Genomic DNA, 13684 nt, shown 5'->3' on the forward strand with positions numbered 1-13684 from the left:
CCTATGGTGGGCAATGTTCATGATCAACTGTACAAATACTAGAAATCGCTCCCATGAACCAGAACAAATGTATGACAATACAATTAGAAGTTAATAATAGAGGGGCATATAGGGAAGAACTATATACCTATTACAAACTATATACTACAGTTAGTAGTATTTCAACATTTTTTCATAAACAGTAACAAATGTACTATATCAATACTACAAGTCAACAATTGAGGGGGGTTGGTTAAGAATAGGGGAGGATTAGAGTTTCCTTTTCTTTTTTTCTTTTTTCATCTTTCACTTTATTTCTTGTCTGGAGTAATGAAAAGTTTCTAAAAATTGAACAAAAATTAAGTGTGATGGATGCACAGCGGTATGAGGGTACCCAGGGGCAAGTGATTGTACACTTTGGATCTTTGGATAATTGTATGGTATCTGAACAATCTCAATAAAAATGAAAAAAAAAAAAAAGAAAGAAAGAAAAAAATATAGAAAAGTGGAAAAAAATAAAACCACTATCTATAGTTTCACCACTGCAAAATAACCACTTTTAATAGTTTAGTGCATATCCTTCCAGTGTTTTCTATTTGTTTTGAATCACTGTGATCCACAAGACATGGTTGTGTCAATCTTCTATCAGTGAACATTCACATATAAACTATTATGTAAAAGCAAGATAGCATGATCATTACAGCACCTCAATTATACCAACAGCATATTATGGGATTACAAAAGCAAGCTCTTTAGGTGAGAAAACCTCTTTTGGGTTCCGACCTTTTTTTATACAAATGCCTTCTAAAATGCATTACATACTTCTTGTCATTGGCAAATACAGTGCAATAAACATGACTTAACTTCATGTGATTCTACATGTTATTATAACCATGTGACAGGTGATGTGGGAAATTAGTCTGAATCTATTCTAATCCCAAAACATACCTACTTTCCTAATTTATCGTATCATGTTTCTTTCTTTCTTGTCCTTGGCTTCCTTCTCAAAACTGGCAGCTTTTATGTATCTACATGACATATAAAATGTATTTGCATCAGGAGATAGAAAGGAGGGGAGGAAGAAAGAAAAAGAAAGAGAGGCAGAGGGAGAGAGGAAAGGAGAGAGGGATAAAAGGAGAGAAAGAAAAAGAAAGGTGTATTTCCTGGATATTATTAACAAAAAGTTGTAATAAATTGCCTATCTCCTCAAATTCTCCCACCACAAATTCTCCTACCCTTAACCCCCAAGTTGAACACGGTTCTTCCCCAATGATGCTCAGCTCCATGGGTTTCCCACCTATCCTCTCTGGAAAGCACTGAAGTAAAGTCACAAAGAGTCAGTAGAATAGGGCAGATTTAATGCCATCAACAATAGCCTAAGTCCGTGATAAAGACCCAGACAAATTTTTGTCTTCACACCCTCACTACAACTCCACCTGTACCCTCTAGATCCTCATCCATCAGAGGAGGCTTAACTTTTCACTCTTTCGCAAGGTCTTTCATTTCTGTCTCCCTCCTAAGACCCACTAAGAAAGGGAAAAGAGGATGTTAATTTAATTTGCCTCATCTTTCTTAGTGAAACAAGTTTAATAAACCAAATATTTTTTCTAGTCATGTTGACCACAATCAGCATCTTTTTTTCTTGATACTCTAAGTCAAAACATCAATTAATTTGTCAGTCTTACTCTTGCTTCTTATTTTGAAGCAAAGAAAAGTTGTAACCACACTTAATATAGAAAAATCACCAACCCGTAAGTTTAGAAAAGAACATCAGGAAATATCCCCTCTCAACATCACTCAGAATGTTACCTAATTCAACTATGATAACTACTTTAAAGAATCAAGCCGATATTGTATGATTCCATTTATATGAAATCTCCAGAATGATGGAGACAGAAAGCAGATTAGTATTTGCCAGGGGCTAGGGGAGAGTGACTGCTCAATGGGTACTAGGTCTCCTTTAGGGGTGATGAAAATGTTCTGGAACCAGAGAGAGGTGATGGTTGAACAACATTGTGAATGTATTAAATTCCACTAAATTGTACACTGTTAAATGGAGAATTTTGTGTTATATGAATTTCACCTCAATAAAATTTTTAAATGTCTATTAATAAAAAAAAAAAAGAATCAAGCCACTGTATCACATATTAATTTACTGTTTGGGAATTTGTGTAATGTGGCATGTCTGTTAACCACTCTCATGTAGTAAATTGGATACTACTGTTAGATAATTACATACTTCCACAACAGACAAAACTTGAAAAATCTTCCATTCTTATTGAAAACCAGATGAACTGAAATATCTTAACGTAATCTCATTCTCATTTTTCACATCTCTGTATGAACCATTTAAATATATGGCACTCAATTGTTACAAATATTTCACAACTAATTCATAAAAATGCAGTATGTCCACTATTAAGTTATTTCTAGTTATATCATCTTCAGCTATAACTATGAGCCTAAAATATAAATATTGATTTGTTAAATATTTCAGATCCACAGTATTTTATTATAGTTCTTAACTTTATTCATGAATCCAGGATATGAAGTCCTGATTTTTAAAAAGCATAATGGTTTTATTCTAATGGCATCCTTATTACTGTTCTATCATGCTCATGCCCTGATGAGCTGGGGGAGGATGCAGAGTGTTGGGACTTCCTCACCTGGATTGTTACTGATGTTCTCACAAACATTGGGGACTGACGGCTTGATGTGCTGCTGAGCCCTCTGTCTTAGAGCTTGCCCCTATGAAGCTTGTTAATGCAAAAGAGAAGCTAAACCTGCTTATAATTGTACCTAAAAGTCATCCCCTACCCCCCAGTGCCTCTTTGTTGCTCAGATTTGGCTCTCTCTCTCTAACGAAGCCACCTTGGCAGGTATCTCACTGCTCTCCCCACTATGTGGGACCTGACTCCCAGGGGTGTAAATCTTCCTGGCAATGCAGGATATGACTCCCGGGGATGAATCTGGACCTGCACCGTGGGATTGAGAACATCTTGACCAAAAGGGGGATGCAAAATAAAACAAAATCAAGCTTCAGTGGCTGAAAGATTTCAAATGGAGTCGAGAGGTCACTCTGGTGGACATTCTTACACACTATATAGATAACACTTTTAGGTATTAATGTACTGGAATAGCTAGAAGTAAATACCTGAAACTATCAAACTTCAACCCAGTAGCCTGGACTCTTGAAGACAACTGTATAACAGTGTAGATTAAACGGGGTGACAGTGTGATTGTGAAAACCTTTTGGATCGCACTCCCTTTATCCAGTGTATGGATGGATGAGTAGAGAAATGGGGACAAAAACTAAATGAAAAATAGGGTGGGATGGGGGGATGGTTTGGGTGTTCTTTTTTACTTTTTTTTTTTTCTGATTCTGATTCTTTCTGGTATATGGAAAATGTTCAACAATAGATTAGGGTGAAGAATGCACAACTATATGATGGTACTGTGAATAGTTGATTGTACACCATGGAAGACTGTATGGTAAGTGAATATATCTCAATAAAACTGAATTTAAACAAGTCTGCTACCTGAAGAATGCATCTATCAACAGACGTCATGCAATCCACTTAAACATTAACACATCTGTCACTTATGCAACAAGCCCAGTTTTTACTCAAATACCAAATACAAAATTCCTTAGTAAGGAAAACTCCTACATTATTGAGAAAATATTTATTACCCTCTTCCTTCTTATGAGTCTCCGTATAAAGATCTACACAACTGTTTCTTACATCCAAATTAATCTCAGAACAAAAGCCCAGAAAATTTACTTGCCAAGCACTCCTAGAAACTGCATGTTCTATCTTGTAAGCAACAACTCCTGAACAGTTATTACTCAGAAAAGAATACACTCACTGCCTCCATTTCCTCAGTAAACATCTCCTTAACCATCCCTTGACACTCCAAAAGTAGGAAAAATGCTAGTCCCAAAGTCACCATTGTTCTAATCATCCATCTTTCTTCTATTTTCATTCTTCCACCTGTCTCTGGCATTCACATTTCATAACTTTCTTCCCTCTTCTTCTTAGACATTACATCATCCTGGTTCTTTTCTGTCCTCAAATCCTCAGTAGCAGCACTTCCTTCTCCCACCCTGAAACATAAAATTGTTTGAGCATGTTCTCCCAACGGAAATTTTATGCTCTACTGACATCAGTAATTGCCTCTAACTTAACAGGAAAAACTAAAGACTTTGTGCCTCTGCAGAGACTAAAAATTTTCCAAGTGACCAATAAAACTTTTCAAGTATCCCAAGAGCTCAAAACTTTTAAGCTATTCTTTTAATGCCACCATTTCTTTCCATATCCATTTAGTAATAAACAATTTAAGGTCTTATATCAGCGCCTTCCTTTACATTCTACCTGCCATCAACTTGGTACAGATACCCAAATTAAGAAACATCATTTGGACACCCCGAATCTCCTCCTGGTCTAGGAGTAAAATTATGTAGCCCTCCAAACCTGTACAGTACTAGTTTTGATATGTCAATCTGTAACATACATAATACACCAATTATGAGACACCTTCTATCTAAAATATCAACTGCCTCCTACTCTCTACTTCACTAAAACTTTAGGCCCTTAATTACCTCTTTTCTGAACTATCTTAAAAGTAAAACTGATTCCAAAGCAGATGTTTTAATCTTTGGAACCTGCTAAAATCTATCAACGTCTGTTCAACTCCTCAATAAAATAAAAACTGTACCTTTCTAATCCCTATACTTTAATCAAACTCGCCTTGCCATTCTCCCTAATTGCACCTGCTTTTTTGCCTCCACCTTCCACAGATAGGTATTCTCAACAGCATACTGACCATATCCCCCATTTCTCACTTTTGTTCCACAGTATGAGCAGCATTACTTTCTAACCATTCCAGAGTGTTTTAAGGTCACTTAGCAATATATTAAACAGCCCTACTAAACAGCAGCTTAAATTCTTGGGTGTAATTTTACAACCTTCTGTCTCTCTTTCTCACTGTGAGGTATCAACTGCCACTCCTCATCACTGTATGCCTAACCCTTCATTGAATGCATCTAAACTGGCAGAGGGCTTGGAGACACCAGATCACCAGCCGATTAGAACTAGTAAAATCATAATAAAAAACTACAGGAAAGGCAACTTTTTTTTATTAAAGCCAGGCAACTCAAGACCAACCAAATCTCTGACCAAACCCCAACATATAAAATAGACGAAAGTGAAGCTAGTCTAGTTGAACCAGTTCTAGGGCCCCATCTATGCATCCATCCCTCAATTCCCCATCCAATGCAAATCTTCAGCCTTATGCACTACAAACGTGTTAATTTTCCTTTCTAGTGCAACAGGATATTGTTGGACTTATCAGCTAGAACTTGGCTGTGTTCCCAGATAGCAGTATTCCAGATAGGCAAAGTAGTACAGTATTGTGATTAAGAACACAGGTTTGGAAGTCAGATGGAACTGGATTCCACAAATTACTAGACAGATAACCTTGGCCAATCTCACTCAAGCCAATAGAGAGTAACAAACAAGATAACATAGCTCAAATGCTTAGCCTAGATCCTAATAGTTACCATAATAGTGGCAATTAGAAGATTAAAGTACAGTTACCACTTTTTCGTGTTTGAATCTATTTATTCCAAAATATTAAGTCCATTTATTCCAAAATTTTAAATAACATTACTAAGGCATATGACTTAAATACCATAAAATTCACCTGTTTTAAGTGAATAATTTCAATGATTTTTTTGCAAATTTACCAGGTTGTACAATTAACACCACAATCCAGATTTAAAACATTTTTATCACCCTAAAAGATCCTTATATTGGTCATTTCTTTGTTCCATACTGGCTAGCCTGTCGGACTACACAAGTTTGCTGAAGATTTGCTAGCTACACCCCCATTACATCTGGGATCTTTTGGTAAAGTGGGATAAACATTAGAGCAATAAACATAGAACAAATAGCTCAAATTGTCTTAAGAAATGAAAACTCTTCTGTGGCAATGAAATATTAAGTGGACTATTTTAACTAAAAAGTGTTTTTATTCCTGTAACCACCACTTAGATCATTCTAAAAGGTACAGGCATATTTTTCCACCATCACCTTAACACTCCCAATTACAAGGAATTTAAAATATACTAATCTGAAGTACCAAAGCTAAGAGTTTTCAAGAGGTCATCTTGTCTCCAGGAATTCAAAGAAACAATTCACCAAGTTATCAATATTACACCAGGAAATTTCTAATTTAATTTCTAATTTCTAATTTAACCAGGAATTTCTAATTAAATGAGAACTTAATCGGAGGAATAAAACTGAGACATTCAGTAAGTAACTATTAAAAACTTGATCCAAAGACAATGCTTAACATGACCGACTTACATTAAGAACAGTTTTGTTTCTGTAAATCCACACAGGTAAAGCAGATTGTCAGTGGCCAGGGGCTAGAAAGACAGAGGAACGGAAAGCAACTGCTTAACAGATACTGGGTTTCCTTTTGGGGTGATGAAAACGTTCTGGAACTAGACAGAGGTAGCAGTTGCACAACCCTGTCAATGTGCTAAATGTCATTGAACTGCTCACTTTAAAATGGTTAATTTTATGTTATGTGACTTTCACTTCAGTTACAAAAAAAGAATAATTACGTTTCTCTTTTACCAGCTGCTACTAATAAACTACCAATCAAGGCCAAACAAAAGATAAGATTATCACATGGTAATCAAAAATTATAGCAAATTCTAATAAAACTGAATTATGAATAACAGAATTTGGAGGGTTTTAAACAAAAGAAACAATTATAACTTCAGAGATTTGGCCATACTTGATCTTATAGGAAGAACTCAGGAAGAAGGTTCAGCTCCCCACCACCTTCCCAAGGAAACCTTGCTGAATCCCCATGCTCATTCATAGGGCATTCCTTGGTGACTCCAATAGGCTCCTACTGCACTTGATTTAAACTGCCTTCCCCACTAGAATATAAGCACCTAAAGAACACAGATATCAATCTCCTGTATCCCTAAGATTTAACAGTCCCTGACAAGTGAACACCTGTAGAGTAGCACATATCATTTAAAACAAACAAAGAGAACATCATCACACAGGCCAAATCTGGATTAGCCTAAATTCCGAGCTTTTCACAGAAATAACAAAAAAGCCATGAGACTACATTACCTAAAGTGTTTATCAAATTTAATAGCTTGGCTCATTCTCACATATCAAAAGGACCTTTCATCAGTTTCAAAACCTGGGGTCTTCACAGCAGTAATGGGATACACAGAACATCTTCAGTCTTTCTAAAAACCCGAAACAAAATTATACATTTCCTACAATAAACTGGCAATTTACTTAACACTGGTGAGAATTATCAGAAGTAATAGCAGCAGTTATCTCGTTTATCAGATGATCTGACTGGCAGTTACATCTGAAAAGTGAGAAAAAAGTGACTTAAGAAATGTATTATTCAGTAGCGCACTTCAGTGAAAGTATGTAAATATAGAAACCTTGACTGGATGGAAGACTATAAAAAACATTCTGTGGACAACTGGGAAAAATCTGAATATAGATTTATATCAGATATTATTAAGTCATTCATTTTCCTAGGAAAGATAATATAACTAGATATTATAACTGGTTATATGCAAAAGAAGCAGCTTTATTCTAAGGAGATGCTTGCTGAAATATTTAGGGTTAAATGTCAAGATGTTTGTACTTAACTTTCAAATCACTCAGTCAAAAGATAATATGTGTACATATAGAGAGAAGAGTGACTGTGACAAAATATTAAATTGTGACTCTTTCAGTTCATTATACTCTTCTTTCAGCTTTTATTTTAAAGATTTGAAAAAAGAAAAAAAAAAGGCAAAAAGGAGAAAAACAAAAACAAAACAGAAGACAAATGTGATGGCAGAAATAAACCCAAAAAATTCATAATTACAATAAACATAATGGACTGAGTTCCAATTAAAAGTTGGCAGATTCAATTACCACAGCAAAATCTAGCTATGTGGAGGTTCATAAAAGATGTACCTAAAAACATCTCACCAGAACTGGAGAAACTAAAATAAGGCAATCCTAAGTAGTGGCAAGGATGTGGAAGAACTCTCCTCCATTCAATTTAGAAGATTAAGTCCCAATGCCTAGGGTATCCACTGTATGTAATGAATTAAACTTCTTCCCTAGGTATCTAGGGACTATAGCATAACATTAGTCATGTACCATCCCCAGACAAATGAGAAAATAATCACTCCGTCTTCTGTGTTCTGTGACTCAGACTAAGAGCCCAGCTGAGAATAACTGGTACACCACTGGAAAACACTTGAGCATTACCTAGTAAAGTTACATATACCCTACAGACAACCCAAAAATTCCACTCCTAGTTATATTTTTCAGAAGTTGGGGTTTGATATTTTGTGGGCAGAGGAGGGTGGGGTTCATCAGGAGACAAGTACAATTTGCAATAGCAAAAAGTGGAAATGAGACAAATATCCATCAACAATAGCATAGATAGGTGAGACATGGTCTATCCTTACAATGGAATTACCAAACTACTGAAAATGATTGACAGCTATCAAGAATCAACATTGATTAACCTCAACATTTAAGCGTGAAAGAAGCAAGTCTCAAAATCATACAATTCCATTAAGATAAAAAATGGGTAATATTCAACCATATAATGTTTATGGGCATATATATGGGGTAAAAATTATTCTAAAAAAGTAATAAACCCAATATTTAGGGTAATGGTTACCTCTGGGGAAGAAGAAAGGAATGCCTTGGGGGAAGGTATATACACAGGGCCCTTCTAGGTAGCAGAAATGTGTTGTTTCTCTTTTTTTTTTTTTTTTTATTAGAGAAGTTGTGTGCTAACAGAACAATCATGCATAAATATATGATTCCCATATACCACCCTATTATTAATACCTTGCATTGGTGTGAAACATTTGTTAAAATTGATGACAGCACATTTTTATAACTGTACTATTAACTATAGTCCATACTTTAACTTAGTGTTCGATGTTTGTGGAGTACAGGTCTGTGAATTTCTTTCTTTTTTATTTTTATTCCATTGCCATATATACAACCTAACATTTTCCCTTTAACCATATTCAGATATATATTTCAGTGCTGTTAACAGGTTCACAATGTGACCTACCACAACCAGTCTATTAAGAATATATTTCCGTTATTCCAAACAGAAAATTCCCCCATACATTTTCAGCCTTTACTTCCCATCTATTCATCTATTTCTTGCTCACTTCATTCTTGTTTTTCAGAACTCTATACTTGTTTTCAAAGCTCATACCTTCTTCTGTTCTAATGCTCTATTTCTCAATAAAAATCAGTAAGTATGTACAATATGATTCTACTTTTTTAATGTGCATAAATAAAAAGCCTAAAGATTTATACTAAAGTATTAAGCCATAAGTGTTACACCATGCTAGGTCTTTTATTTTCTTTTTGATTTTTTCAAATATTTCAAAACGCATATGTATTTCTTACTTTTCTAACTATAAATAACAAATAAAAAATTAGAGTAATGCTGTTATATACTTAGTTTCTAATATATTCTCATACTACATCTCTGCTTTCCTAGGTAAAATAGTGTCAGTCAGTCTAACCCAAAAACTACCCTAAAAAGGAAACTGATAAATTAATTTAGGAAAAATCTGGTCTGGTCAGGAAAACAATTTAAACTTAGGCTTCCCAATAAATTCTAAAGCCAATACTTTCTCCGAGATCCTATTTCAGTTAAAATTTTTATTTTTTCACAGCCTGCTTACTCTTACTTATTTGACAGTGCCAGACATTTATCAAATGAAAAAACCTACCCTTCAAAGAGCACACAGTCCAGCCAGGAAGATACACATAATACATGCAGCACTATAAACTTCGCTGAAGCCTATGAGGTTGCAAAGTTATTGTAGGCTTCAAGTTGCTTGCTTGGAAAGCAGCATGTTATTGTAGCAAGTAGGGTTAAAAGATTGGTCTCCAAAGAGACTGAGGTCCCACAGCCTCCTCAGATGAGAATGAGTGTTTAATGTGTTTTTGCATGAAGGGTGGGCGAGAGAAGAGAGAAGAATAAAAAAAAGGGAGAGAAGACAAAGAAAAGAGAAAAAGAAGGAGAAAGACACTATTAACAAGAAGCAGCTCTGAGCCTCTAAAAGTCTTCACAGATATAATACTTAGGATTGATTTGATGAGAAGATTGAGACTATATGTAAAAAAAAATTTGAGCAAATAGTAAAGTACTAAGTATTAGTGTACAGTATAACTTTAAATGAGAAAGTTCTCATGTGACAACTTAAAAACAGGCTGATAACAAAGTATACCAATAGCAAGAAATAAAGTTACAGTAAAGGCCTAAATGCAAATGACGTTGGCTCCTGTATAAACGATCTGAAAATCTTCTCACAAAAAAATTAAATCCAAATTGTTAACTGGGTTCCAATCCAATTAAGCCAATTCCAGTATGAAAATAAGTTTTTTTTTGAAAAATGAAACTTATCTCTAATACAAAGACTATGTCAACCAGAAATTCACAAACCTGGTCTTCAATGCCTATGTCAAGAAATTTCCTTTCTTAAAATAATTTCCTTTCTTAAAAAAGTACAGGACATGCAGTATCTTTGGGAGAAACACTGTGAAGAAAACTCAAAAAAAAAAAAGTAAGAAATATCAGCTTAAGCAGTGTACATTACAATTGTCAAAGCAAGTGTGACAAATTTGGTTCTTTGACTTAAAAAGGATTCCATTCCTAAATATTTATTTGATAGTTGGGTCAAAATTATTTCACAACCTGCCACATGCTTACATGTTGAAGTTCACCACAGGCCCTCCCTCTTTTGCCTTCCTTCAGATTACATCTCCACTTTCTTCACTGGGAAGACAAAAAACAAAAAAAAAAACCAAACAGCTGCTTTTAAGATCTATCAGAGATCCTCTACCTCACCAGTCAACACCACTGTGCCACAACATTTAGCTTTTAACGGATACTACTTTTACTTAAATTAACAATTAAGGACTAACTCATCCTTGCCGACACCCAGGTTACTTCACAAGAAGAAATAAAAAAATAAAATAGAATTGAGCAGAGAAATTTCACAACCTTGTGAATTAATGCAAAATGTTTCTTTTGAGCAAGCCATTAACCCTTTACATCTCCCCTGCCACAAAAAAAAAAAAAAAAAAAAGGGATCTTACAACAAAGGAAATCTTAACAAGTAAGTCATCATTTGGGAATCAAAAAAAAAAAAAAAGTACCAGGCAACAATATTTCAAGGCTAACACTTTATTTAAATGTAAAGGCTTCACTTTGAACAAATTCAAACCTTTAAAACAGGTCCATACTTTCTACCTATAGTTCACACTAAAGAGCGAGTGAGATCTTGACCAGTTCCCACCAAAATACAACTGCATATTTGAAATACAGATAATAAACCCAAACTTCTCCCTGTTCTCCCAGCATTTCTGCCCAAACAATAAAAGCAACTCAGGATATTACCAAGAGAGACACTCCTGGTGAGCACTACAGAGGCTGCACCAGTTACCAACCAGTTACCAGGAAAGGGAAGCAAAGGTGTTATTGTTGTTCCAGGCATGTTCTAAAGGCAGCTCCATGTGACTACTGTGGGTCCAACCCACATTTAAAGAGAGAGGCCAGAGGAAACCAGAGCAGCAGAAAACAGACAGGAGGGGCAATTACCACAGTTCTTTCCCAGGGCCCCCTTCTCTTCCATGCCACCACTTTCAGCCATATTTCAATCACAACAAAAATTTCCCTTCTCGGAACCATTTAATTATTGAGGATCAGAGGCATCAGGAAAGCAAACAGGGAAAACAGAGTTGTGGGAAACAAGTTGGAAGGGGATGGGGAAGAAATCACTCATCCCATGTGTAGACCTAAGGAGGAAAAATCAGTGCACACTACATTGGAGGCAAACGTGGAGAAAAGCAACGTGGGAAACTAGTCACCTTTGCCTAATGATAAAACAGGCCTTCACAGCAATGGGAGGATGGCCCCAGCCAAGGGCTCTGCAGGCAGATAAGGAATACAGCAGAAGATCACATCTTTCTACCCCCTTTCCTGAGACAGATGTGTACCACACCAATCTACTCACCCAATGCATGGGATACAGGAAAGCTTAGCACTATCTTCCTTCCACTTTTATGAGACAAACTGACACTAACAATAATGTACAATTCATGGTGAAAAGTGAGGAACATACTAACCCTTAACATACCCCATCGTGAAAGCAGTACTATCATAATAGGAGAGAAAATATAAAAGAACTGGGTTCACCCAGGAAATAAATTAAATGCCTTTCAAATAAAAGATGATCTCTGGATACCTTACAGACCTTAAAAGGCTCTCAACTGCTAGGATACACAGGTGTTGGAAAAAACCTAAATATTGGCAGACAGTATACCTTAGGTATAAGGGAGAAACAATATCAACGGAAGTGGTAGTAACTACAGGTTTAGTTCAAACAGGAAATGATGGTACGATCGACTTCTTGAGAAAACAAGGATGAGACGAGTGGTGGAACTTGAGATGCCTGGGTAACTAATTAGATTGAACGCCGGGGGGAGGGGACAAAGTGGGAAAAGTACAGTAGGAAAGTGATTCAGAGGCAAAGAAAAGTGAGTTGCACTGCACTAATAAAAGGATAATATTTTGAATATGTATTATAATAGTGCTTTACAGTTTAAAAAGAGCTCTCAAACCTACACTAAAGAAAAGAAACTGTGACACTACCAGACTTCAGGAACCCGGACTGAGGAGGACAACTGAATCCCAATAGTCTGAGACCAAAGCCATCCAGAATGAAAAGAAGTATAACTGAACTACGCCTCCGGGTAAGCCGGGAAAGCGTGGGTAGACAGCCCAGAAGTTGGGATGTGAGAGGGGTCAGTCCCAGGACTAGAGACGGGCATGAAAGAAGAAAGGTGGTCAGGATGGGAAACAGCGTGGCGTTCCCGAGGACTGGGAGGGATGGAGGTAGGAGAGAAAACCACACCCTCCAGGGCAGAAGCCGAGGGAGGGGAGGGGAAGGAGCCCCCTGGGGCTGGGTGGGGCCGAACGGACTAGGATCGGGGTAGGCAGGAAGGACCACAAGGGCAACCGGAGGGAAGAGAAGGGGGGCGTCCGGGCCTGGACATACTGAAGGAACGTGAAGCCAACAAGGGAAGCTCGGCCCGGTCCTCGCGGGTCCGTGCTCGGACAGTTTAAAGGGGGTCAAGAGAAGGAAGACCTGAATTTAGGACTAGAAAGCGTACACTGCAGTGCTCAGGTCGCTGGAGCCGGAAGGGAGAGAGGGTGGTAATTACCGCTGCTGCTCTCGGTATTCTCAGGACCCACCACCACCGCCGCCGCCGCCGCTCGTTACCTGCCAATGTGCCTCTTACAAAGCGGCGGCGGCGGCGGTGGCCGCGGAAGCGGCCCGGCACCTCACGTGACCTTCGCGTCACTGGCGAGGGCGGGGCCGCCACACGTCGATGGCATGCGGCTTTCCATCTTGTCCAGAGCACGCGCCGCTTCCTCTAGCCACTACCGCTCTCAAGTGGACGCGGCCAACATCGCGGAGGTGGGGGGAAGGAAAGTGAAGGAGCAAATGTGGAAGGTTTTATGGGATTGCTCTCACTCCGAACAGTTGTCAGAGGAGTAATACAAACCGCATCAGATGCCCACAACTGTAGCTCGTTGTCACGTTGTGATGACC

General features: G+C 37.4%; 1 protein-coding gene across 4 annotated transcripts in view; it reads right to left on the reverse strand.

The window, feature by feature from the left end:
• UBAP2 (ubiquitin associated protein 2) overlaps positions 1-13436 on the reverse strand; it is a 170989-nt gene extending 157553 nt beyond the window's left edge. Inside the window, exon 1 of one of the 4 annotated variants that reach the window (XM_037797090.1) lies at positions 13293-13436. The gene's annotated coding sequence lies outside the window, so the exon portion shown is untranslated. Of the gene's footprint in view, positions 1-13241 lie in introns of all 4 variants that reach the window. The other 3 variants (XM_037797092.1, XM_037797091.1, XM_037797094.1) reach the window with 3 other exon arrangements.
• Between the last annotated feature and the right edge of the window lie 248 nt (positions 13437-13684).

The sequence above is a fragment of the Choloepus didactylus genome, chromosome 10 (assembly GCF_015220235.1).
Source record: "Choloepus didactylus isolate mChoDid1 chromosome 10, mChoDid1.pri, whole genome shotgun sequence".
NCBI classification, from domain to species: domain Eukaryota; kingdom Metazoa; phylum Chordata; class Mammalia; order Pilosa; family Megalonychidae; genus Choloepus; species Choloepus didactylus.